At 48.6% G+C, this 27,459-nt stretch overlaps 1 long non-coding RNA gene across 15 annotated transcripts in view; it reads right to left on the reverse strand.

Annotated features, from left to right (window-relative positions):
- The window catches only part of LOC143661912 (uncharacterized), a 52,133-nt gene extending 27,772 nt beyond the window's left edge, over positions 1–24,361 (reverse strand). For 4 of the 15 annotated variants that reach the window (XR_013164973.1, XR_013164972.1, XR_013164969.1 and 1 more), the window contains exons 1-2: positions 22,776–24,361; positions 6,763–22,682 (exon numbers count right to left, since the gene is read on the reverse strand). This is a non-coding gene — a long non-coding RNA (uncharacterized LOC143661912). The other 11 variants (XR_013164982.1, XR_013164971.1, XR_013164983.1 and 8 more) reach the window with 11 other exon arrangements.
- Positions 24,362–27,459: the final 3,098 nt, after the last annotated feature.

Genomic DNA, 27,459 nt, shown 5'->3' on the forward strand with positions numbered 1-27,459 from the left:
AGATGAGGAATGCCAAGCTGCTAGACTGTGCTACATTGCGTTCTCTCATTTAAGCACAAGCCAATTAAGTTAAACGTCACTCATTGCAGCAGACACGCCTCCTAGCCGACTGCGGATGTAATTAGCAACAGATGAGATTCACCTACCATTGGCTCATGTCCACAGCAACAGAACTAGGTGCTTTCACCTGGCCAAGTTGACAACTGAATTTAACTACCACACTATATTAATAGACAAAATAGACTTTAAATGTAAAGACATCATAAGTGACAAAGAAGGACACTATATACTAATTAAAGGGTCAATTCACCAAAAAGATATAGCAATCATAAATGTTTATGCTCCCAATCTAAGAGTCCCAAAGTACATTAGACAGACATTGGCGGAACTAACAGGAGAAATAAGATGTTTCAACAATAATAGTAGGAGGCTTCAATACACCACTCTCCTCTATAGATAGAACTACCAGACAGAAGATCAATGAGGAAACAGAGAAGTTAAATATCTTGATAAATGAATAGGACCTAAAAGACATATATATATATATATAGGTCATTGCACCCCAAGGCACAAGGATATACACTCTTTACTAACAGAGAATCCCCTGATACTGTGTCAAACATTAGGGACACCCAAATCCATAGGCCAAGGGCTTGATCCTGAGACTTACTTTTGTGAAGCTTATATATAGTGGTGAAGCTTAGCCTCCCTATAGGCATGCCTAAAGAGTTACTTCTGGAGAATCTCTCTTGTTGCTCAGGTGCTGCCTCACTCTCTCTAAGCCCAACTCTACAAGTGAAATCATTGCCCTCCCCTCTACATGGGACATGACATTCAAGGTGGAAAGTCTCCCTGGCAGCTTGGTAGATGACTCCAAGAGATGAGTCTGGCCGTGGCACCTTAGGATCAACAATTCCAACCTGACCATAAGGGGGAAAAGAAGTAACTAATAAATTATCAGTGGCTTGGAGAGGTCAAATAGAGTCAAGAGGCTACTCAGGAGGTCACTCTTATGCAAGGTTCAGTTAGACATTGCTACCCATCATAACTTGCCAAACTCCAAGCAAAACAATTCCAGCCAATCCTAAAGAACACCTTGGGCAATATATAAGATTCAGCGAGGTTCACGCACTAGGCTATTTTCCAGAATCCTACAACCTCCAGATGGGTCCTTGGACCAGATGAATTCTGAAACCTAGAGGGTCCAGCCTCACCACAACGTCTCCCTACCCCATATTATTGACAGCCCCTTCCAACATGAAAAATTTAGAGAGCCATAGCCCAAATACCTCTAAATATTGGGATAGAAAGATCAAAGGTGATGGTGGAGTTATACAGAGAAGGTGGAATTTAACAAATGAATATGATTGCTAAATCATTAAATTGATATTTCTTTTAGTCTCCAGTATTTTAGAGTGGCAAAAAGTAAAAACTTAAAATCGTGGGATTGTAACCCATACCAAACTCTGAAAGCTGTTCTATGACTACTTGTTGTGCTATGTTTTGATATATATGGCTTTTTGTATATATGCTGTTTTTCACAAAAAAAAAAAGGAAAAAAAAGCTGATTGTGATGATAATTTTTTTTATTTCTTCTAGCCTTCTATATTCTGGAGCAGCCAGCAGGAAAAGTCTTAGAGAGACATATGGTAGCCCATGACAAACTTTGGATTCTGTCCTGTAACTACTTGTTGAAGAGTTCTTTGGAAACTATTCCTTTTTTTCTTTGTATATATGTTATATTATATAATTAAAATGCTAAAAATAATTTTTTTTTAAAAAGCTACATAAGCTTTTTATTTTCAGTCACAGAAGATTTCTGAACAGGGAAATTATCAGTGTTAAAGAGGGGCCTACATAGGTTAAATGGTGTATTCTCCAAAGAGACACCATTATCTATAATGAGTAAGTACCACCAACAGGGCATCAAAGCTCACAAACCAAATCAAATGAAGCTACAAGAGAACAGGACAAGCACACTGTGTACTTGAGACTGCGACACTTCCCTCTCAGTAATGGGAACACCAAATATGCAGACAATCAGTAAGAACATAACTGAAGTGAACAGCATCATCAACCAACTGCGTTCGTTGACATTTAGAGAATACTTCATCCAACAATAGCAGATACACATTCTCAAGCTACACGCATTTCATCAACATGGATCATCAGAACCATAAAGCACATGTCCACAGAGGATTCGTGAATTTCTCCATTGCTCCTGGTCCCATCCTAACCTGGAAGTTGGTTTCTGGGTGCTGCCCTCATGTTCTCCCTTCTGGCTCTCTGGCAGCCAGTCCCAGTCCTCTCACCTCTGACTGGGCTGTGATTGAATTGAGAATCCAAAGCCTTGATGCAAAAAGTGTAGTCCAGCACAACTATTCTGATATGCAATAAATCCAGAGACTTAAGATAGACACAGAAATAAACTGCATGATGCTGTGTTTCTGAACCCAATATTTGATCTGGGTGTAGCCTAGCAGCTCCTGGAAGCAGCAGTATGTGGGGGCTGACAGAAATCCTCTGAGTAGTGATCCTGCCAGATCTGAGGATGGAGGGCATGGCACTGTGGGGGAGGCCAGCTAGAAGTCAAGTCAGGGGCCGGTCCTGTCCCCATTTCTTCCATCCAAGGGCACCCTGTGTTCTGGGTTCCTTTGTTTGCCCTTTCCCCTGAACTGAGCACTCTCCAAGTGCTCTGCCTCAGTGAGCTCCAGGTGCTGTGGCTGGACAATGAGCAGGTGGGCAGGATGCTACATGTCAGAACCAACATGGTGGGCTGCATGTAGGACAGTCTCCCTCAGGGGCTGTCTCTAAGTCACCAGCCTATCCTCTGTGCCCAAGGAGCTAAGACCCAATTCATAGCTCCCTCTGACTCTTTCCTTCCTGAGGCGAGGCCCCCAGACCTCAGGCCTGTTGGAGAAATTAAAAGATATGTGGGAACAGAGTCTTGCCTGGCCTTTCCAAGGGACAATCCCCAAACTACCAAACCTGGTCTTTGGTGACAGGCATCCCTCTTCTTGATGCAAAGATCACTCACGTTCCACTTGACCCTAGATGTTGGCTGAAGGGTCAAAATATGGGAGGACACATCCTTAACTAGATGGGTTATGAGAGGTCCCCTTTAACTGTGTATCCTCCCTGCTTATGTGTTCTAGGGTGCTTGTCTGACTCCCTGATAAGGATGGAAGTCCAGAACACAGCAGTCTTTATCTGATGGGCTCACTGTGTTACTCTCAGAGTCTGAAATGTGCCTGGACATAGCAGGTGTTCAATAAATCTGTGCTGATTAAATGAACCACAACCAGAATTACAGGTATCTGAGTGCACCTGGGGCATGTGCCAGCCCATGGGGTTTTTGTTCTCACTACACCAGGGATAAGGACACCTAGATGGAATCTCAAATATCCCATACAAAAGGAAATGCGTTCACATTTGTAGTGTCATGAGGGGCGAGCTCTGAGCCCCTGGAAAATGCTTTTGATTCCTGGGGGTGCTGTTGAACACTAACAGGCCAAGAGCTGTAGGGGATGGGGGACTTGGGAGGGTGCAGAGCAGGCAGTATATGGGACCATGAGTCTGGTGTCCTCCCTTGGTGGTGAGTCAATATTTTCACCTGAGCTGGGTGAGGAGTCCAAGAGTGAACTAGCACCCAGGGCCAGGGCAGCAAGAGGGGGGACCACAGGGGAATTCCAAGGCCCCCCATATTGCCCTAGGACCTTCAGGTCCTGCTCCTTTGCTCCATGGGGTGGGAGAGGTGCTGCCTTTTTGCCTTAAGTTATAAGATGTCTGTGGGTGATTTTCCAAGTTAGAGTTAAAGAAGTTTTGAGCCCATTTCTGTGGTTGTCCTTTGAGCATCCCTTGCCCTGATGTCTCTGTCAGTCTCTGCCTCTGTGTGTGTCTCTGTGTGTGTGTGTGTCTCTGTTTCTCTCTGCCTCTGTCTCTCTCTCTGTGTCTCCATCTCTCTCTCTCCTTCTCTATTTCTTTCACTATATATCTGTCTCTGACCCTCTCCCTCTGTGTTTCTCTGCCTCTGTCTCTCTCTGCCTCTGTCTGTCTCTACCTCTCTCTGCTGCTCAGTTGCACTCTTTGGAAACAAGCTGCCATACATGATCTGTCCTATGCAGAGAGAGGCAAAGGCCAAGGGAGAGCCCAGGCCACAGACAGGAAGGAGCTCAGGCCCTATGCCATACTGGACCCTGCCATGTCTCTGAGAGTGGGATGGAAGCAGGTTCACCCCAGTGGAGCCACAGATGACAACACAGACCCAGGCAAGGCAGCCCCAGCCAAGTCTTACCTATGTTCCTGGTCCTCAGACACTGGGAGATAAGGAAGGTTTGCTGCTGTCAGATGCTAAGTTTTGGGGTAATGCAGTCTCACACTCAAAGACACCTAAAACCATTTTCGGGGTGGAGGACCTGGGCTTGCCCTCCTCCGGCTTTCCTTCCTCACCTCCCAGCTTGTTCCCACCACATTGTCTGCCTTTCTCACCATCTCTGGCCACCCAACCTCTTCCCCCAAGTCTGCACAGTTGTGCCTTCTCTCTGCACGCCTCTTGTGCAGGGCTGGCTCCCTGTGGTCTTCTGCTCATAGCAGAGATGACATCTCACAGGGAGACTTGGGAGCCTATCCCACCTGGGGCCTCCCAACCTGTCCCCTCAGCTGCTGCTTTGTTTTCACTAGAACATCTGATTCTTCCTTTCTAAGGTTCTCTCTCGTGCATTAACCAACATCCCCTCTAGACAGTGAGCACCTGGGGGCATGGACCACATCAGTGGTTTTGAGCACTTGAACAAAGGTCTAAGCTACCACTTGGCTCAGGTGAGGGATTGGAGCACAGATGATTATTGGACAGATGGGGTCATCAGAGTCCCCACACACACACCCACACACCTCTGACCAGCTCAGAGCACAGATGTGGGTGGTAATGACAGGAGGTGCAGTCTAAGGCAGGGAGATGGCTAGAAAGAACCAAGTATGAAGTTGCATCAATCCCTTCACTTCTGCCATGTTATATTATTGAGAACTGAGTCACTTAGTCCAGCCCATACCCAAGAGGAATGGATTCCACAAGGATGTGGAGGCCAGGAGGAAAGGACACTGAGAAGGCACTTGGATCTGTTTCTAAATAGAATTGGAAGCCTTTGGAGGGTTCCAGGTGAAAAACTCTGATTTTCACTGAATTTCCAGGCCATCCAGGTGGGGACAGGGAAGTGAAGCCAAAGGGGGTCACTATCTTCCCAATATCACAGCCCCGGAGCCCAGCTCTGATTTGAGTTGTGTTCCCTGCTTCTTTCCACCCCTACTGGAAATTGCCCCTTCTCTAAGCCCAGGCCTTAGCTACAGGTCACAACAGTCCTGGAGATTTATAGGAATTGTCACACATCCACCTGATGACATCCCTGGGAAGGAGAAGCTACAAACATCACCTTGAGCAGAAGGGGGGCTGGGTAGGCACTGAGAAGCGCAAGGAGTTGTCAGTGTCATAGACCTGGGAGGAGGAGAAGTGGGTCTGAGCCAGGCTCTGACTGCTCAGCCATTTCCTGACATCCCCAGGACTTAGGGGCAGCATGGAGGGCTATGTGGGTGACACTGTGCAGTTAGGAGATGACAGGGGATAGGAGGGGAGAGTCTGCAGCCCAGAAGGGTATGTGGGGAGCTTTCATCTAGGGAGGGGCACAAGGAAGGAAACCCAGGAAGTGATCTCACTTCTTTGGAGACAGAGCCCCACAGAACTTGGAAGCCTAGGAACCAGGCACCCACATTCTAGAGTCAGTCCCTGACCACTCACTCAGGCAGAAAGACTTGAGAAAGCAAGATGTTCTCTTACATGCTTCTTTTTTTTTTTTTTTAACATGGGCAACACTGGGAATCGAACCCAGGTCCTCTGGCATGGCAGGCAAGCATTCTCGCCTGCTGAGCCACCGTGGCCCGCCCTCTTATCTGCTTCTTGAGGTTGTGGGCCCAGGAAACCCCACAGCAAGAGACTTATCTGATACTGCAGGTGCTGGCTCAGCTATCACCCTCAAAGGCTCTGGCTTTTTCCAGAATGAAACCAAAGGTAGCACAGCGGCCTAGATGGGGGATGCCCCCACCTGACCTTGGACCCTGCATGGGCAGTCTCAGCAGCACCCCCTCTTTCTGTGGGTATGTGAGCAGAGAGGCAGGAGGGGGGGACAGGTGCTGTGAGGGAGCAGGTGGCTGGGGATGGACACCTGGTGGGCTCATCATGGTCCCACCAGGTCCAGGTTCTAGAGGGTACAGGGGAGAACTGGAGTGGTGCCACTTGCCCAGGCCTCAACCCAGCCCCGTGTGGCTGTCACCGCCTTTCCTCCCAGCCTGGCTGACTGTCTTGTCTTTAGAGAGCTCCCCCCAGGAGGCCAGCATAGAAATGGATGACGGTGATATTTACACCACCTCCCTGACCACGGCACTGGCTGGCCAGAGCACCCAAATAGGACAGAGCAGGCTGGTGGTGAGATGGCAGCAGTGGGGTCCTCACCCAGGTCCCAAGGCAGCCAGGGGCTCTGGGTCCCAAACGCCCAGGAAGCACTCTCAGGCTCCTCCCTGAGCTTCCCCTGGGATGATCCTCAGTCCCTTTCCCAGAGGAACCGCACCCACCCACCCCCAACCCCCACCCAGCCCCTGCCTTGATCAGGTGCTGTGTTTCCTGGAATATCAGAAAAAAGACGTCCATAGTGATTCCTTCTCATGATAGACCATGACAGCCTTTCTTAGTGACACTTTCTTAGATGTTAGGCCTACCTGCTTCCAGGTGTTCCAGCACCCAGGTGTTCCACCTGTTGTCAGCATGACAGCCCCTCCATATCTCTCCATTCTTATGCATCCTCAGTCTTCCTGGGTTGTTTTACCTAAAAATGGGAGGAGATGTGAAATTATATGATAATACATATGTTTCTGCAACATGCCATCACACTGAGCTCACCTCCATGACCCACCCATGTCAGGTGACAGGGATGTGTGAGGGTTCAGAGGAGAGGCCAGACCTCAGAGGTGCAGCCTGTCATTGCCCTTGGTCCTTGACATGGCTCCTTCTGGTTATCCTTTCAACAGGGCTGCAGGGACATTGGGTGTCCCTGAATAGCCTAATGCATCCCACTCCCCCAAAGATGCCAAGAATGAGATGGTGGGGCGGAAGCTTAAGAAGATTTAAAGTTTGAAGGGTGGGGTCCAGATCACTTGAAACCGTCAAGGATCCCAAAGCAGTGATGATGGTGGATGCTTACCTGCCATACGTCAACCCTGCATATGAGCTGACTTTCTAAAGTTGTCACTCTGGTGTCAGCAAGGCAAATAACATCACATTGTTCTTTTAATTTGCCATTGCCCCATGAGATAGTGATCCACATTTCAGTTCACCAAATGCCATATGGAATTTCTCTCTACTGAGTCATCAGCTTCTGTCTTTGGACCTTCCAGGGGTCTCCCACCCTGGAATCTCCAGGCATTTGCTCCTTTACAGGATCTGGGAAAACAGATACTCAAAACTTCCTTTAATATGAAAGAGAGAAGATAAAGTGCACGGCTTTGAAATAAAATACAGGATTGCAGGATAAGTCTCCCTGAGCTTACCTGGGGGGAGAAGGAGGTTTCAGGAGAATTCCCTACATGCCAGGGGCAGACCGAGCATCAGGCACCGCAGAAGGGACATTTAGCAGCTGTAGAGTTAGAGTGTTCTAGGTCTGACCTGTGTCATCTGGCAGCCACAGGGCCTCAGCAAGCCTTTGCTTTCTCTTCTACAGAATGAGACAGCTTTGTGAGGACACAGGGGATAATACACCTATGACAAGGTATTTAAAAGGGAGGGCTACTATTACTCAGTTAGCAAAATGGCCTGAATGCCCTAGGGTTTAAAACTTTCTTCTGCTAGATACACCCATGTTCCACCTCTTCCCACAGTCCCTGAGGACTTGGGATTTCCAGGTTTGAGCATATTTCCCAAGACTCCTGTAGGTCTTGGTGGAACCGCTGACAGCATTTTCCTGCCTCTGAGGTCCCCATTGTGAAGATGAGGCTCCTGAGGTCATAGAAGACACCACTCAGGTGCAGAGCATCCTTGGGGACAGCAGTCTGGAGGAGCCTGGGCAGTGCCTGGGAAGGGAGTTCTGTCTAACATGTACCTTCCAGGGGAACATGAGCCAGGGCATAACCCAACCACAGCTCCTGGTGCAGCTGGTCCTGATCACCAGGTCAGTTCCCTGACCTTCTTCATATGTGATCCTGCCAGCTCTCACAATGGGTTCTGGGATAGCATAGAAGGCTGTGACAGAGGGTAAGAGGACTGTGGTGGGTTCCTTTGAGCCTGAGGAGAGGATGTGGCGAAGCACCCAGGGAGGAGCCCACAGGGCTGGTGTTGGGCTAAGAGCAAAGTGGAATGTCAGAATATATATCTGCTGGACCTCTGTCTTGGAAGGACTCCTGGACTGGGAATCAGGGATTTGGGCATCTCACAGGTAGTGGAATATTTTCTGACTTAGGAGAGGTCCCTGGGAAGGCTGTCATACTGGTGAATATATTCCGTTCTCAGCTCCATTGCCACCTGCCCTGCCAGGACTACCAGGTGCTCTCACACCAGCAGAGGTAGAAAGTCCTTAAGCTGTGGATTTGGAGCCAGTCCAGAGCTAGAACCCCTAATGAAAACAGGCCCACTGAGTGAGGCAGGAGCTCCATGTGAGGTGGCAGTTCCTCTACCCCAATCAGGAGCCACAGGACAGGACCTTGCATTCCCCTCTCTGATAAGGGCCAGGGAGGGGAATTTTTTAATAAGTTACTTATACTGCTTCTATTATTTATTTTTTAACAAGTTGCTATTTTTAATAAGTTACTAGTACTATTATTTTAATAAGTTTTTTTATTTTTTAGTAAGTTACTTATAGTGCTTCATATTATCTGTGATTATATTTATTACTAATTTTAACATTCTCATTAAATTAAATATTTTATTTTACTTCTATATTGAAGTGTTCATATCAGCATCATGTATACATTACAATGCTGAAGAACCATCACCACTGTCCCACCCAGAATATTTCTTCTTGGCAAGCAGGACCACCACCCCACTAAGCTGTCACTCTCCATTCCCACCTCCTTAGGACACCGGGAACAACTTATCTGCTTCTGTCTCATATGTCTCTGTGTCCCAGGCCCTGTGCTGAGCATGTCAAACTTCTTAGGTCCCAGGCCAGAGTCAGGCTCAGTCAGGGAACCATTGTCCCCATATCATTTTGGGGGACAGAGTGCTTCAGGGAGGATAAGGAACTTGCTCACCATGTTCCAACTGGAAGGTTGAGGAACAGGGACTGGAGCACAGAGCAGGGCTCAGCCAGAGTCAGATGTCTGTCACCTGTTTCCCCCATTTGTGGCTTACACTCTCCTGCCTTGTGGCCCTGGTCAAGTGCTCAACTCTGCATTCTTTATCTATGTCTGGCAGAGTCAGTCCAGGAGGTGAATATGGCCTTGTTGTCAGGACATGGCCAGCAGAGTGTGGGTGGCAACAGATGACTCTGGGGTTATGTAGATATTGTCAGCATGGTGTCCCCCACCAATTAGGATAGGTGGGCATCCAGGAGGATGGGAGAACAGTAGGTCTTGGCACTCCTGAGATGAAGAGATGAGTCTGCATAGCTTTACCAGATGCTCACCAGGAGCATATCCCAAGAAAGAAAAGGGAGGGAGGTCATTAGGGAAGGACAGACGATCTTGGAAGTCTTCAAGTTTCTTGAAGATAGTGGTGTCCTTGTGTCTGCTTAAGAGAAAGCTGAGGCCATATCACAAGTTCTGCAAATATGTTTGTATTTATACCTCACACTCACTCAAAGTTTTGAGGCAACTTCCTCCAATAATTCAGCATGAAGAAAGATCATTTCTCACCAAGTGAACTTGTATTCATCACTTGGTTAGATGAGATCTATGTCCTGAGTTGTTTCCCTCTTTTAACCTGAAAGGAAGCCCAGAGCTTCTGTTTCTCCTTTCTTACTTCCAAGCTTCATCCAAGATTTCTAGGTACATTTTATATATCTATATTTCAAGTTTTCCAAATTTATTTTATTCTAATTAAATATTAGCTCATGGAGTCTGCCATGTGATCACAGAATGAAGCTCTTTTGGAAAACTCAAAACTGAAACTCTTCAGAGTCATTAATCAGAGACAATTATGCCATGATCTCTCCATCCACACAGCTTGCGGGCTAAAAGATACACTTAGGAAAGTTCCAGTAAGATGGACTGGAGAATGAAGAAAGTGTGCAGGGCTGGGTTGGGCAGGGAATCTGAAGGGTTTGTAATGCCACAGAGATGGGGATATTAGAAGGGGGCCTCTTGAGTTTTGTCAAGCCTAGCCAAATCAGATGAGGTAAGAACATGAGGGAACCTAGGTAAGTCCTTTCAAAGGGTCCCATATGTTTGTGGGTTGCCTGCTGGTGAAGCCATGGCTTCACAGTGAAATGCATCTCTCAGAGACAATCTGCTTTCCCAGGTTCTCCCATGGTGTAGCTCAGTGTTGATTCTTCTCCTGGGATCTAAGAAGAGCATGTCATTCTCAAGTCCACCACATCTTCCTACTAGACTCCTGGGATGGTCCCATGTACAGGATTCAGTGTTGTCATACATTGTGGCATTGTTGAGTCTACATCCCTTGATCACTGAGAGCTTCATGCTCAGCTTCTAGAAGTCCTCATGGAAGGGAGAATCAGGCTTGGGATTGGGGTAGTCTCACTGTTGTTCCTCCATCCAGTTCCAAATGGAAACCTGCTCACCCATGTGGGACAGGACTATGGAGGGATATATGACTACTGTTCAATTTTCCATCCTCCCCTGTTTTCTCATGTCCTCTCCTCCAGAAATGCCTCCCCAGTTCTCTTCCCCCTCAGCAGCCCTACAGCTCCAACTATGTCTCTGGAGCCCATTGTTTCATCAGCGATGGACCTATGATGTGAATGCTTGGCACGTCGATGATGACAATGTTGTTTCATCCACGTGATTGGTGCCTGCCAGCTATGGACATGTCCCCGTCACATTGATGCTCATGTTGTCAGGGTCTCAGGATGTCATTACCCTCAATGACAGTGATGAAGCACAGAAAGTGTAACATGGGGCCAGCATGTGAAATCCAGCCAGATCTCATCTTCCAGTGCCCTCCTGCTCCTTCTCTTGGACTCTTGGGGCTGTAGGTGACCCAATACCTTGAGGCTGCAGTTGACTCACCTTCCTGTGTGACCTTGAGCAGGGCTTCTCATGTCTGCATTCTGAGGTTTTGGACTGGACACTTCTGTACAGAGCTGTCCCATACAACATAGGGAGTTGAGCAGCATCCTGGGTATCTAAACACTAGATGCTGGCATAAGCCCATCTAGTTGTGAGAAGTAAAGTATCTATCCTACCAGATTCTGTGCCTCTGGGTCTCTACATCAATGTACGTGTCACGTGGGGTCTTAGCTGTACTCTCAACTGCCCAAAGATTGCCAGGTGGAAATTACTTAATGAATGAATGAACAAATCATGGTAGGACAGCAACCCTATGTGAAATGGTGAGGAAAAATTCTCCTTTGGTTCCAGTAATACCATTGGGATGCAAAATACATAGGGAAAATGTATTTAATGATGACAATTCCACCTGTGCCTGGCCTTGGTCAAAACTAACTCAAATAGAAGGGGTCCAAACCCAAGGTCTGTCATTGGCCTTCTATGATCATAGATAGAGTTCTGCAGGAGATCCATGCCTTCAGAGTTGTGACACTTAAATCAAGCCAACCCATTCCATTGTTTCTCTGCCTCCACCTCCAGTCCTCACCATGCAGCTAGGGACAGGCAGTGACTGCCAGTTCAGACCTTGGAAAAACAACTCTTGTGAACCAACTATGCAGGGGCATGGGACAGTACCAAGCATGAAGTCACTACCAAGGCCAGGAGGTTACATGTTTGTTGACCTCCCTGAATCCCTGAGAGCCTCTCAGAGCCACTTGGGGGCCTACAGGTGTCCTGGCTCATGCCGGCTTACTCAGTAGTTTCAGACACCAGTCTCATCTGGGCAAGAATGATCCATGGCACTGTCACACATTGGTCCATGGCACTGTCACACATTGCTTTAGTTTCTTTGGCTGTAGAGAGCAGACACCATAAAATGGGGTGCCTAAAACATGAGGATTTTTTAGCTTATTGGAGGCTGGGCAAATGTCCAAGTCAAGGCATCAGATAGGTTATGTTTACTTCCTGAGAACTGGCTTCGGATGATCCATGACTCCTCTGTCACATGGCAGGACACATGGCTGCATCTGTTGGTCTTCCATTAGATGGAATCCATTAACTCCCTGGGTTCCATTAATTTCAGCTCCTTGCTTCGGTGGATTTCTCTCTCCCTTTCTCCATATTCATCCCTTTTAGGAAGGACTCTACTAAGAGGATTAAGACCAATCCTGGGTCATACCTTAACTGAAGTAATCTTATTAAAAGGTCTTACACATGTTGAACACATGAAAAGATGCTCAACATTATTAGGTATTAGGGAAATCAAAACCACAATGAGATACCATTTTATACCCAGAAGAACAGCTAGTCCTCAACAAAACAGAAAATCACAAGTGTTGATATGGAGAAAGAGAACACTCAGTTATTGCTGGTGGAAATATAAAATGCTGCATCCACCATGATAGATTGTCAGTTCATCAGAAAGCTAAGTATTTAATTAACTTATGACTGGCAATTCCACTACTAGGTATATATCCCACAGCATTGCAAGCTGGGACTCAAACAGATATTCGGATACCGATGTTTGTAGTGGCATTATTCACAATAGCGAAATGATGGAAACAACCCAAGTGTACATCACCTGATGAATCGATAAAGAAAATGTAGTATATAAATATAATGAATTATAATTCAGCATTCAATAGGAATGAAGTTCTGATTCAAGCACCAAAATGGATGAACCTTGAAGACATCATACTGAGTGAAATGTCAGGCACAAAAGAACATAGTGTATCATGTCAGTGAAATGAAATGAATCATTTAGAATCAGCAAACTTACAGAGTCAGAATATAGGATATAGGGTATCAGGGGCTGGGATGGGTGTCGGGAATGGGGAATTGAGACTTAAATTGTTCAGAATTTCCACTGGGGTTGACTATAAAGTTTTGGTAATGGATGGTGGTGATAGTAGGAGAACATTATGATTTTGATTATCATTAGTAAATTATATATGTCAATAGGGTTAAAGGGGAAATTAAAGATCATATATATGTTACTAGAATAAAAGTTAAAGGGAAATACATAGGACTGTACAACACAATGAACCCTATTGTAAACAACGGTCTATAGTTAATAGTATATTTATTAAAATGTTCTTCCATGAATTATAGCACATGTATCTCACTAATATAAGGTATTAATAGGATGGTGTGGGGGATCGCTGTATTTTCTATCTTTTATGCATCTTTCTTCTATAAACCTTCTTCTATAATGAAATGAATTAAGAAAATAAATGCAGAGTTTACCGAAATAAAATTGAAAGTGTTGGTGGTGAAGAACAGCAGAGTGAGCTGAGGTCTTGGGGTCAGAGGAAATGGCCTCCCTGGGGAAGGGGCCTCCCAGAGTGCACTGATGTTTCAAGAGGAAGCAAGAGGCCCTGGACATCTGAATTACCACCACAGGGGCACAGACATCTGGGGGCACAGCCCCCTGTAGTCTGGGCATCTGATCCCTGCTGTCAAAGACAAACTTGCCCTGAACAAGGTAACATAGGCAAAGTTGCCCCTATTCCAGGGTGGCTGAAGAAGGACAGAGACTGGACCTCATCTCCCAGGAAGACCTGTGTGAGTTGAGCTTTGTAGCCAGGGGCAGGGCCAGTGGAGGGTCCTAGTGAACTTTATAAGAAAGGAGAGGGAAGTTGGGGGTCAGTGGGACACTAGGAGTAGCTCTAGTCTGGAATTGTTCGTTTATATCCCTGCTGCCTGGGCTGTTTTCCTCTCTGCTGTCAGAGAGCTGCAGGATTAGGGTCACAGGGGTCAGGCAGAGGAAGGTGACATCAGGGCATAGCCATAGCTCTGTGGTGTATAAAGCAGTATGGATCCCCCCACCTCAGGTCTCAGGTCAAGCCTAGGGCTTGGTATAAGGGACTGTGTGTGGGTGCAGGCCCTCCAGCACTTTCTGCCGGGATTTCTCTTATTTCCCACTTGCTTTGTGGGAGCACAGAATCCCAAGGTACTTGCTGTGGCACTGATTGTGAGGTGATGAACCTGTGCATAGTTAGAAGATTCCAGATGCTCCCAGAAGATAGTGCAAAGGAGACCTATCCCATTATGGTGGTCTCTGGAACACCCAGTTGTCAGCCATATCAGAGAACTGTCCCATTTCACACCCCACCCCAGGCTCATCATGAAATGAAGCTGGGAACCCCTTGTCACCCAAGTGAGTCCAAGGGCCTCTGCAAGCAGAAAGAAAGGAAGTAGATGTGGGTACTGGGGATACTGCAACCCTTCCTCTGACAAAATAGGCTGACCCAGGGATGTACCAGCCACCCAAGAGGAGCTGCCCATGCCTGCTGGGTCAGCACAGGAAGTCTGCAGGTGGAAAGATGAGTGATGAGTATGGGGATGGCCACACACCAGGAAGAGGCTCCTTCTCTGTGCGGTCTTAGCAGATGGGGTGCAGGTGACAGGGTCAGGGCATTGGGATCTGGACTCTGCCTTTAGATGGGGGCACAATCTTGGATGGGTTGCTCCACTGAGCCCCTAAGTACTTGTAGACACTTGTAGATAAGTAACAATTTCACTCCAGATATATCCAGCATGTTGGGAAAACCAGTACTGTGGGAAGGCATCTGCACCTACATGCATCCTGAAACTCCATCTGTCAGTGCACGGCCCCCTGGCTGGAAGTCTGTCCAGATCCAAGCCCAGCCCAACCTGAGTGGAGGAGGTCACCAAGGGGAATCCCTGAAGCCATGGCCAAGCCAGCCCTGATGCCTCCCAGCCCCACTGTTGGTCTCCAATTTGCAGAACTCCTTACAGCTTGTCAATGAGGAGATGGTGAACAGAGTGGTCCACACTAGCCACCTGTGCTGGGTGCAGGATCCCCACATGGATCACAGGTGCAGCACTGGCCCAGGGTAAGGGGGGGTGCAGTGGGGAGTTCTCCCCACCCCCAGATCCCTGCAGGCCAAGACAGGGCCCCGGCCCAGACTCCTCCCTGGAGACCACCCTGTGCTAACCCCCTGAACTTGCTCTTGGATTGGTCAACAGCCCTCTCCTCAAGCACTGGGACCACTGCCCCTTCCCCATCCATGACCCCAACATCCTACCTGTCTTGGAAAATTACAAAGTCAGTTTTCCCATATTAGGTGGATTCTAAGAAAGGAAGCTTCATACTGTTTATTCTTCTCATTGTGTCATATTCATCTTTGCTGCCTCCTATTGTATTTATGGTTTACCCTCGGACCCCAGGGATCCAGGGAGCAATCTGCTGGTCTGCCCTTCCACACCTTCTTCCAGCCTTACTAATCATCCCCCTCACATGGGTGTTTCACTCTGGAAAGGCTGGGGGCTCATGAATCAATATCTGATACAGTCCTCATGACCCTGTCAATATGGACAAACCTACTCTTTCTTTTGTATGGGAGATCTGAGATTCCATCTAGGAGTTCCCCATTCTTCGCACAATGAGTCCATGATCCCCCAGGGTCTGGCACAAAGCCCAGGTGCACTCAGATTTCCAGAATGATTCTAGTTGAGGTTCATTCATTCCACACCAATTTATGGAGCACCTACTTTGTGCAAGTACATTTCAGGCTCTACGCATAAAACAGTGAGCCAGACAAAGATCCTTGCCTCTTGGGTTTCCATTCTATTTGGGGAGTGGACAAGGACCCCAGACCAAGCAGAGAGGGGCACAGAATATTAGAGAGGACCCCTCAAGGCCATTTTAGACAAAGCTGTGTCTCCCATATTTTAAGAGTTCAGGTAATCGTGCTGAAAAGGGGAATGGGCTTTGCATCAGGAAGAGGGGCCCCTGCTCCACGGACCAAGTCGGAAATTTGGAGGCCTGTCCTTGGAGGGGCTGGGAAGGACTCCTATTCCCACATATCTTATTATTTTCACCAGAAGCCTGGGTCTGGGGGCCTCTTCTCAGAAGGAAAGGAGTCATAAGGAGATGTGAGTGTGGTCTAGGCCCCTTGGGCACAGAGGGGAGGTCGGTGACCTAGAGACAGCACCTGAGGGAGTCTGCCCTATATGGAGCTCACCATGCCAGCTGTAATATGCAATGTCATGCCCAGTTGCAGTACCTGCAGCTCACTGAGGCAGAACATTTGAGGAGCACTCAGCTCAGTGGGGCAGGGCAGGCACATGGGCCCAGCCCACAGGTTGTCCTAAGAGAGCAGAACTGGGGACAGAACAGACCTTTGACTCAGGTTCCAGCTTGCCTCCCCAACAACACTATGCCCTCTATCCTTGGATCTAGCTGGACCACAACTCAAAGGACTTCTGTAAGCACCACATCCTCCCTGCCTCAAGGTGCAGGTGGCCTACACAGTGACCAAAACTCTTGATGTAGAGTTGGAACACCATGCATTTCCCTGTATAACTCAAACAATGGAGGAGGAAATTCTCTGATGTTCCCCAGCAAGTCATAGATCTCCTCACACATTCACACCTGGAGGTATAGCACCCCATTCAGCATCAACTTTTGCACCATCTCTAGTGCTCTCCTAGCTCCAGATCCAGCCACCTAGCACCAGCTTTAGAAACCTCTAGAGTTAGGAGCAGGTCTAAAGCTAGAGGTCTACATGCAGCCTCAGAATCTGCTTCAACAAATCTCCATAGCTATAATTACCTTCAGTTCTTGTCTTTCCAACAGCCTCAGGGACATAGCCAACTCACTCACAAGCTTCTGTGCCATGTTGAGTATAATGTCAAATGTATGATCTCCCCATTCACAGGACAGCCAGATGATGAGCTTGAGCCAGTCCAGGCACCAGATGAAGCTCTAGCTCTCCTGTCCTTGTTTTCTGGGGTCCCTGCAGGTGACAGGAGATCCTGGCATGTGGTCAGCCCCCTGCCACCATACCTCAGTGGCAGAGCCCTGCCAAGCATGAGTGGCTCACAGTTGGCCAGTCAGGGGTCTATGGGGTTTCTCTTTGGGAGGTGGCAAAAAGGAGAACTTTGCAGATGTGGACATTGATCCCAATGGGCTGAGTACCCTATTGAGCCTCCCTGATGCCTCTTTCCCTGTACAAATGCCCAGTTGTGAGGTAGAGTTGGGGTAGTTCAGTCTGCGTGCTGGGTTCACACCTTGATTGGGAGGCATCACTCTGACAGACAAAGGGGCTCCTCCTATGCTCCCCAGGTACAGCAGGTAGGTGCTAGCATTACATGGTTGATTTAACATTATATGGTTGATTTAACAGTTAAGACAGGCACAGTCACCCGCCTTGCACTCACTATTTGTGGACGTAGCTGCACCCCCTCACCTCCTTGGGGTTCGTGCTCACTGAGCCTCAAAAATGGCCTCTTCAGTCACTGTAATCATCAGACAAGCTTCAGGGAGGGAAGGAGCAGCTGGTGGGGGGTTGGGTTCTCTCTCAGGGTATACTGTCTTTATGACAGGCTATTTATAAGAGAGGTGTTATTATCACTCAGGTAACCAAATACCCTGAGTGCATTAACACTACATCCCTGCCCCACCACAATTTCTTCCAAAAAGTTGAGACTTTCTTCTGCTAGAGACACCCATATCCCACCTCCTATCTCAGTCACTGAGGTCTTTTATTTTCAATTCTGAGCTCCTCACCACCTGGTAGTCCTGGTGGAGCCAGTGACTGCATTTTCCCCTCCCCAAACCCACCCCCAGTGTGAAGAGGCATCTACCGGGAATGTGGAGACCACCCGAGTGCAGACTGTCCTCAGGACCAGGAGGCAGGAAGAGACAGGGCCGCGCCTGGTACCCCCTCACCTGTCACCTTCACTTCCCAGGGGAGCATATGGCCTGGCGTCCCACACCAACAGGCCATGGTCCAGCTGGTCACCATGTCAGTCCCCTGCCCCCTTCACACTTGAGTCTGCCAGCCAGGGCCATATGTCTTGGGATGTCACTTCACCTCTCTGAGCCTCAGGCTTATGCCCTGAGGGCTGGGGGTAAGAGGACACACATCATAGGGTCATGGTGAGGATAAGGGGAGATGAGCTATGGAAAGGGTTGACCCAGCCTGGCCCTGGGTGATGACCTCCTGGAGGTGCTGTGGGTGGTCAGAATGATTATTTTCCTCTCCCCCAGGGAAGCCTCTGACTCTGCCCTCCCCTACCAGTGGCCCTGGACTCACCTATATTCCAATTTGTGAAGATGGTTGGAAATACCTTCCTGGACTTCCTATCTGAGGTGTAGCCAGAGCAGGGATCCCTGGGGGCTGGGGTATCCACCTTGATGTTGCATATCCATAAAGCAATAGATCATGGGTGCTTGTTATATGCAGGGCATTTCCAGTTTTATTATAATTGGGGGGAATTAAGCAGAAAAAATTTCCATTTTCCTGGGCTTCCCTTCCATTGGGGTGTCAAACAGTGACCCGAGACCTCAGGAGCAGGGAGGGTGAACAGCACATCAAATATGATGCCCTCATGGTACCCTCTTGGTGTGGATGTGTCTTTCTATTCTCTGAAAAGTATGGCCAAGCCCTGGGCCAGCTGAAAATGTGAGTGGACCGTGGGTGAATAATGTGGGGTTCCTTCCTCCACAGTTGAGTGTGAAAATTAGATTGAGGGGTGGTAGGTGGGAGAAGCAGGTCATAGACCTGGTTTGCTCACTGCTGATGAACCCCACCATCCCTCCTTCAATCCATCATGGTTCAAGCTGGCCCCCTTTCTCATCTCCAACCAAAGATCCATGTTCCCACGGATGTGGTGAGCATCCTGCTCCCCTCTCTTCCTATATCCTCAGTGTAGGGTGTTCAGCTGCCCTCATGGGTGATCAGTCTGATTCTCTGTGGCCAGCTGGACAGTTTCAGAGGGACTAGACCCTCACAGGCACTCAGAGCTAAGTCAGGACTCAGTGAATGAGTTTCAGGTTGAGGTGCAATGAGGGCCCTGAGAAGGCTTGGGTGGGAGGTCCCAAATCACTGCATGTCACAAATGCACTGCAATGAGTAGAGAAAATACAGCCCCTCCCTGCCCTGCTGGTCTCAAGATTCCTGAGGGGATGGGTCAGGGGAGTCAGATGTATATATGTGAGTGTTCTCTGAAGAAAGGGAGATCTGTTCAGATAATTGATTGTGTGCCCTTATGATTGCACATCATCACCTGACCCTGGTGTGTGATCAAGATAGCCACTGCCAGGACTGTCAGGGAGGGGTTCAGGTGTACATAAAGGCCACACCTGTGATCTGTTGCCCACATTCCCCCTCCAGCACCATCTGCTCCAACCCAGGTGCCTGGCTGGGCCACCCTATGAAGAACTTCTTTCACTCACTGGGATCTCCTGGCTCAAGGTACTGATAGTAAAAAGGAAAATGACCATTCTGCACTCAGAGTTCCACTGCTGGGCCCTCTTTTTTCATATGCAACTTTAGCCTCTGGAGTCAAAGGAGGCTGTCAGAGGGTAATAGGACTGTGGTGGGTGCCTTTGAGCTTTTGGAGGGGATATGGTGGAGCACCCAGGGAGAAGCCTCCAGGGCTGGCTCGGGCCAGAGGCAAAGAGGAACCTCAGCCCAGATATCTGCTGGACATCTGTCTGGGAAGGCCTCCTGGATTGGGAATCTTGGGTTTGGGCATTTCAGAGGCAGTGGGATATTTTCTGACTTTGGCGAGGCCCTGGGAAGGCCATCATGGTGAATATGCTCCTCCTCTTGCAGCTCTAGCAAAAGTTGCACTGCCAGCTCTATGTCCTGCCCACACATCAGCATAAAAACAAGCAATACCTCTAGATGTAGACACTCCACTAGGTTTTCCACAAGCTCTGGTGCTGGTGCCAACACTACCATCACCTATGCATTTTGAACCCGCTCCAGAGCTGGAGCCCATGAAAAGACCAGGGCCACACACTGAAGCAGAATAAACGCCAGCTGTCCCCATCACCCCCTGCCCCCCACCCCCTATGCAGGGAGCTTGTTCAGTATAGACCATCTGCATCCCAGAAAGAGGGAGCAGACAAGCTTCTGCCAGCCCTTCCTCCAACTGAAGCTGCACCAACCCTGCTCTAGCCAGGAGATGATGAAAAGGACCATTCCTAACCCTCTTCAGTGAAGGTAGTTTTCTTTTCTCTTCACCACATTCATGACTATATTTCATATAATGTGTGATTACATTTATTTTTTAGTCTTAGGACACTCTTTAAATTAAATATTGTATTTTAACACTCCATTGAAGTGTGCATATCAGCATCTTGGGTACATTACCATCCGGGCAACCACCATCACTGCCGCTCCTACAACATTTCTTCCCCACAAACAGAACCCCATCTTACTCTCCTGCTTCCAGGAGGAAAGTGTTAGAGGGAGGAGGCCCTCAGAGGCATGCAAAGATAAGGCAGCACTTGGCACTTAAGCTTCAAGTTGAGGTGCAATGAGTACCATGAGAAGACTGCTGCAAGCAGTCCCCACCCAGCAGTTATTAGGGAGCACCTACTGTTGCAAGTGCTTTTCAATGAGCAAAGCCAACCCTGACCCTCCCTGCCATTGTGGAGCCCAGATGACTGTTGGGAGGGGTAGAGGAAAGAGGAACATTGATATGGGTAGAAGTCCCTAAAGAAGGGGAAATGTATTCAAAAGATTGATTATGAGCCACATATGACAGAACCAGAGTGAGTGTCACGTGTAGACCCAAACAAATTCCAGCACCTGCTCTCACACCAGATACAAAACTGGACTCATCTCCAATTCCAGCTCAAGGCTAGTTTCAGTGTTAGACACAATGCCAGCTTCTGATTACAACCAGCTCCAAAACAATCTGAACATATATGCAGACAGAGAACAAGTTTCTGAATCAGGTCAACCTACCAAGTCCAGTGCTAGACCCAGCTGCAATGCATCTGTGCCAACTATAGCACCATCTCTAGTACCAGCCTTTCATCCAGATCCAAATAGAGCACCAATTCCTGTGCTTTAGACAGCAAATCTTGAGCTTGTGTCAGCACCAGGTTCAAGGTAGAACCAACTCCAGCTGTGATACCAGCTGCAGAGGTAAAGCCTTCTTAGGTGCTAACTTCCAAGGTAAAAGCAATGACAACTCAAGTGATAAAGCCATGTCACAGGCCAGCTCCTGCACCAGTTCCACAGATATAGTCAGTGACAGATATGAGCCAGAAACAGGCAGCTCTAGTGCCAATTTGAGAGTCAGAGCCAGCTTCAGTGCCTGATCCACTGAGAAGATAGACATAGCACCAACTCCAGAGCTACTAGCATCTCCACCACCAACTCTGAATTCCTAAAGCAGCTTAAGAGCCACCCTTAGCACTAGCTGTCTCATAGTCTCAGCTTTTCTCTCTTTTCCCATCTCTTTCTGATTTCTCCAAACACCAGAGTCTTGGGCATGTCACTATTCAGTTCCAGCTTTGTTGCTCCGTGGATAGGATTCTGGAAATTTTGTATAAGCTGTCATACATTTTGTAGAACTCTCAGAGTCACTTAGGGAACAGAGGATCCGAGACTGTCCCCTTGTGGGATCAGAGCTCATGTAACCAGACCCTCAAGCCCTCAGGCAGAGGGTGTACCTGTATGGCCTGAAGGAGGTGCACCAAGGTCTGCCATGCAACAGGCTTGAGGAACACTATGAGAACCCCCTCCTGCACCTCATCTCTGTCTCTGGGCTGACTTTAGTCAGTTCAGCTTTGGAGCCTTGTGCTAGTTTGAAAGGATGTAGGAACCCTAGAAAAGTCATGTTTTTTTTTAATCTAAAAAAATCCCATTCAAAATAATCCCTATTATGTTTGATTTAGTCAAGAGTGGTTGTTAAGATGGATTAGGTGACAATGTGTCTCCACCCATTTGGGTGGGTCTTGATTAGTTTCTAGAGTACCATAAAAGAGGAAACATTTTGGAGAAGGAGCAATTCAGAGAGAGCAGAGCAGAACGACATAGCCACAAGAAGCAGAGTCTACCAGCCAGCAACCTTTGGAGATGAAGAAGGAAAATACCTCCCGGGGAGTTTCAAGTAACAGGAAGCCAGGAGAAGAAGCTAGCAGATGACGCCATGTGTTCACCATGTGCCCTTCCAGATGAGAGAGGAACCCTGACCGTGTTCACCACATGCCTTCTCACTTGAGAGAGAAACCCTGAATTTCATCGGCCTTCTTGAACTATTATCTTTCCCTGGATGCCTTAGATTGGACATTTCTATAGACTTGTTTAATTGGGACATTTTCTCGGCCTTAGAACTATAAACTAGCAACTTATTAAGTTCTCCTTTTAAAAGCCATTCAGTTTCTGGTTTATTGTATTCTGGCAGCTAGCAAACTAGAACAAGCCTCTACACACCAACAATAGGGCAGGATCTGGGTCTCTCTGGCTGCTGGTGCAGTTCCTGTAGGAAGTAGGGAGTTAGAAGGGAATGGAGGGTGAGCATGATCTTGCCTTTTGCCCAGAGGGATCCAGTACGGTGGTCCGTGCAGTCCTCATTCCTGTATGTGTTGCCCTTGGTGATGGAAGGTTGCAGGCATCACTCCTCGGAGTCCTTGTCTTTCAAGGTCCCTGCAGGTCACAGGAGGACCTGGTGTGAGGTCTGCTCCCTGCCACTTCACCCCACCAACAGGTGTTTTCAAGCATGAATGGCTCACACCTTACCAATTGGACTGTCATTCAGTTAAATGCTGGGATCTGGGCGTGGGAGGTGGCAAAAGGGAGGACTTTGCTGATGTGGTCATTGATCCCAAAGAACTGACTCCCCTGTTGATGTCTCCCTGAAGCCTCCCTCCATGTACATAGCACCTACCTGTGATGCAGACATGGTGTGGGTCAGGCTGGGCCCTGAGCTCACACCTAATTGGAGAGGTCACCCTGACAGACAACGGTGCTCCTCAGATACTCCCTAGGGGGAGCAGGAAGATTCTGGGATGGCATCACACGTGTGAGACCACATTTAAGACAAGGCATGGATATGCCACTTGCCCAACAACTTGTGGATGTGGCTGCAGCCCCTCCCCTCCTCGGGGGTCCTGCTCACAGAACCTCAGAAAAGGCCTCTTCTATCACTGTCATCATTGGAGAAGCTTCAGGGAGGGAAGGAGAGGCCAGTGGAGGTTTGGGTTCTGGCTCCAATTGCCTGACTGTGACTTGAGCCTCAGTTTCCTCACATTTAAGATGGGGAATAACAGCCTCTACCTCCAGGCCCTGTTTGCCACCAGGTGGAGGCTTGTCTGGCTCCCCGCAAGGGTAGGTGCTGAGGTATCACTCCCTGGGTGGGCTGAGTGTTTGTTTCCACCCAACCACAAGTTCCCAGAGAGGCAGAAGTTTCTTTTTTCTAATTCTCCCCATTTCTCCTGGGATGAAGCTGGCTGGACATGAGGTTGGTGGCCTGATGCCCACATCCTCTCACCCACTGTGCGCCTTGCTAGTAATGACCCCACAGGCAAGTTTCACATCCCCACACCTGGAGCATCAAAAATGTGCAGGGTATCCTCTCCTTGCTTAGAGACCCCAGCTCAGTGCTCCCCCCATGCCTTGCCCCCACCCACGTTGTCTCACCCTCAAAGCTGGACTCAGGGGCCAATCCTCAGGGTTCTTGTGCAAAGCACAGGATTTGGGGTTCAGAAACCCTGCTCAGTCCCATCAGAGCCTCATAACAGAAAACTTAATACGGGGCCTACCAATGCCTCAGTTTCCTCCATGGCAAGGTCATGCAAGCCAGACAGTTGACGGCCTGAGGGGTCTGGACTCAGGACCGTCACTGGGATTGGGGGCTGCAGCCCAGGATGAGCCCCTGAGGTTCGGCACAGGTCCAGGGATGGCACAGAGCAGGGACTTTGGGTCCCACCTTCAGGCTGCGCTTGATTTCCCAGACCTAGAGGCAGTGAGGGCTGGAGCCGTGGCCCCTCTACAAAATGGGCAACGGCACTGGTCTGGGAGGGGCTCTCTGACCTCAGAAACTGCGCCCCAACCTAGAACAGTCCAGGGGCCTCCCTCCTCCCCTGGGGCTCCTCCCTTCCTCACAGCAGCTGGTATGGGGAGGAGTGCAGGGGAGGGGAGGGCCTTGACCTGCCTCCTCCTGGCCTCCTGGGCCACTATCCCCTGCAGGTTCGCAGAGCCTCCACCTGCGTCTCAGTCTCCCACGGACACCAGCTCCAGCTCCTGGCGTCCTGCCCGGCTGCCCTCTTCATATCCCACCGACTCAGGGAGAGAGGAGGACACACGGCAGGGGGTGGGCAGGGAATCCGTTGACACCTGTGGGTTCGGCGCCGTTGGCGCAGTGCGCATGCGCGGGTTCGAGGGTCCGTTTCGGCACCTTCCTCGGTCCCGCGTGGGCAGGATCCCGCCACCCCGCACCGGGTCCACCGGGTCCCCGTGCTACGGGAGCCCAGGCCTGTGCGCGGCGTTAGACCGCACCACCCCGCCGGTTGTGAGGGAGCCTGGCACCCCCTCCTCCCCAGAGAGCACATCTAACCCCTCAATGTGGGATTGGAAAGTGAGGCGCAGAGAGGCAGGGCCCTGAAAGTTTCCGGCGAACTAGACCAGGGCTCAGCCTCCTGGTGGTTTGCTTTGGAAATGAGAGCCCCTAAGTTCTGGGGACCCCCTGCCTGCTCCTGTCCCTGTGAGGCCACTTTCTCCTCAGCAGCCCACAAGCGCGTTCTCGTGGGGCACACCCACAAACACACGCACAGGAACAGGTGGGGACAATGGGCAGGGGCGTCTCCGACGTGTGGCCCGCCCGGCTCCACCCAGCGCCGTTTCTTCCATCCTGGAACCCAGCTGGCCCGCACCAGGGGCTACACCTCTCAGCCCTCAGGCTCTGCTGGGATCATACTACCGCTTTGCTAAGCCCGGATCAGAAATCCCAGGCTCAGAGCTGCAACACAAGGCACAGTTTCTCCTTCTGCAGCCTGAGCCTTTGTGTCCAGGGAGGCCAGGCCAGAGAGAGGGGAGGATTGGGTTGGATGCTGGTGAGCCCAGGTGACCTCGAAGGTGGAGGGGAGCATGCAGAGAGGAACGTCCAGGGCTGGTGTGGAGCCAGGAGCAGAGAGGAACCTCAGAAGTGTCATCTAGTGGAGCTCTGTCCAGGAGGCCTCCTGGGGTGGGAATCATGGGTTTGGGCTCTCTCCAGCAGTGGGATGCTTTCTGATTTTGAAGGGCCCCAGGAGGGCCATCAGGCTGGTGGATCCTCTCCTCTTATAGCTCCAGCACTAACTGCACGGCCAGCTCTCCCTCCTGCTCCCGCAACAGCTCCTGAAGGAGCACCTCCTGCAGCCTAGAACCTCCTCAGGCATGAGCTCTTGCACCAGCTTTGGACCTGAGTCAACTGCATTGCCAGGTCGAGGGCTGAACTTTTTATTTTTTTGACAAATCTTCACACACACACATTCCACACATGGTGAAGGATCAGTGGCTCACAATATCATTGCATAGTTGTGTATTCATGACCATGATCATTGTTTAGAATATTAGCATCACTCCAGAAAAAGAAACAAAAGAAAATTCTCATGCATAGCATATCCCATACCCCTCCCTCATTGACCACTAGTATTTCCATCTACCCAGTTTATTTTACCCCTTGTCCCCCCTATTATTTATTTTGTCTTTATCCATATTCCTTAACTAGTCTGGTCATGTCCTGGTACCTTCTTAGGTGCTAACTCCCAAGATAAAAGCAATGACAACTCAAGTGATAAAGCCATGTCACAGGCCAGCTCCTGCACCAATTCCACAGATACAGTCAGTGACAGATATGAGCCAGAAACAGTCAGCTCTAGTGCCAATTTGAGAGTCAGAGCCAGCTTCAGTGCCTGATCCACTGAGAATATAGACATAGCACCAACTCCAGACCTACGAGCATCTCCAGCACCAACTCTGAATTCCTAAAGCAGCTTAAGAACCACCCTTAGCACTAGCTGTCTCATAGTCTCAGCTTTTCTCTCTCTTCCCATCTCTTTCTGATTTCTCCAAACACCAGAGTCTTGGGCATGTCACTATTCAGTTCCAGCTTTGTTGCTCCATGGTTAGGATTCTGGAAATTTTGTATGAGCTGTCATACATTTTACAGAGCATACATTTTGTAGAACTCTCAGAGTCACTTAGGGAACAGAGGATCCGAGATTGTCCCATTGTGGGATCAGAGCTCATGTAACCAGACCCTCAAGCCCCAAGAGCAGGGTGGCTCTTCAGAAACAGAATCTTAAAAAATGGGTTTGTGCCTTCAGATAGTTGCTAGACCAGATAAGTCCTGAAACCTAGAGGTGCCAGTCTCCCCAAGAACATCAAGCTGTTCCACCTTTTAAAAAAGTTTTAAAATGAACAAAACTGAAAAAAATAGTTAGATGTGAAGAAATAACACTCAGTTGCTGGTGGAAATGTAAAATGGTGCAACTGCTGTGGAAGACAGTATGGCAGGTCCCCAGAAAGTTAAGTATGGAATTACCATGTGATCTAGAAATCCCACTACTTGGTATATAGCAGGGACCCTGAAGATGCTTGTGCACCAGAGTTCATAGCAACATTATTCACAACTGCCAAAATGTGGGATCAACCCAAGTATTCATCCACCAAAGAATGGATAAATAAAATATGGTATGTACATTTTTAGAAAATGGATTTTTGCTCTTGGTTTTCTATTCTAATTAGATTTAAAGACCTTAATGATTCTATTTCCAATCATCAAGATGGCACTGATAGTCCATGCCTTGAGTTGGGAATAGAGATATGCAAAATATCACCATTTGATTCTGCTGATCATATGCTTATACGAAGCAAGGCTCTGGGTGACAGTGTTTTTGACACGAGTTTTTGCAGCTAAAAGTTGTAATGATGTTGGCTGGTTGTTTCTAGTAATGTTGGATACAGTTATTTTAAAAAGGGGATGAGCTAAAGGGTTCAAATTTTCAGCTTAAGCACCATATAAAAGATGTAAAACTTTCTATGTGTACCCTGAAATAAAATTTTATTTCTTGTAGCCACGGACTTGAGAACTCTGAAAACTAGACCCAGACTTTTACTGTGTGAGTAGCAGATACACACTTTAAACTAAATTCTCCAGCTTGAAGAATGTCTGCTGGTAAAGTGAAGGCACCGATTGGAAAGAAATGGAATCCTGAAGATTGGGATGTGGACATATGGCCTGATAATGATGGCAGTGGAGACATTGAAACCTAGATTCTGCCTGAGTCTTTGTGAGATAAACTTGTCATGGTCTGTCCTGAGGAAACAGCCACCCCATCTCCAGCCTCCCTTGAGGAAACAGCAAGCCAGTCTCCTACCTGCCTTGAGAAAACAGCTTCAAGACCTCAGTCTTCCCTAAGGAATCTGCTATCCAACTTCCATT

This window comes from Tamandua tetradactyla, chromosome 18 (genome assembly GCF_023851605.1).
Source record: "Tamandua tetradactyla isolate mTamTet1 chromosome 18, mTamTet1.pri, whole genome shotgun sequence".
Lineage (NCBI taxonomy): Eukaryota > Metazoa > Chordata > Mammalia > Pilosa > Myrmecophagidae > Tamandua > Tamandua tetradactyla.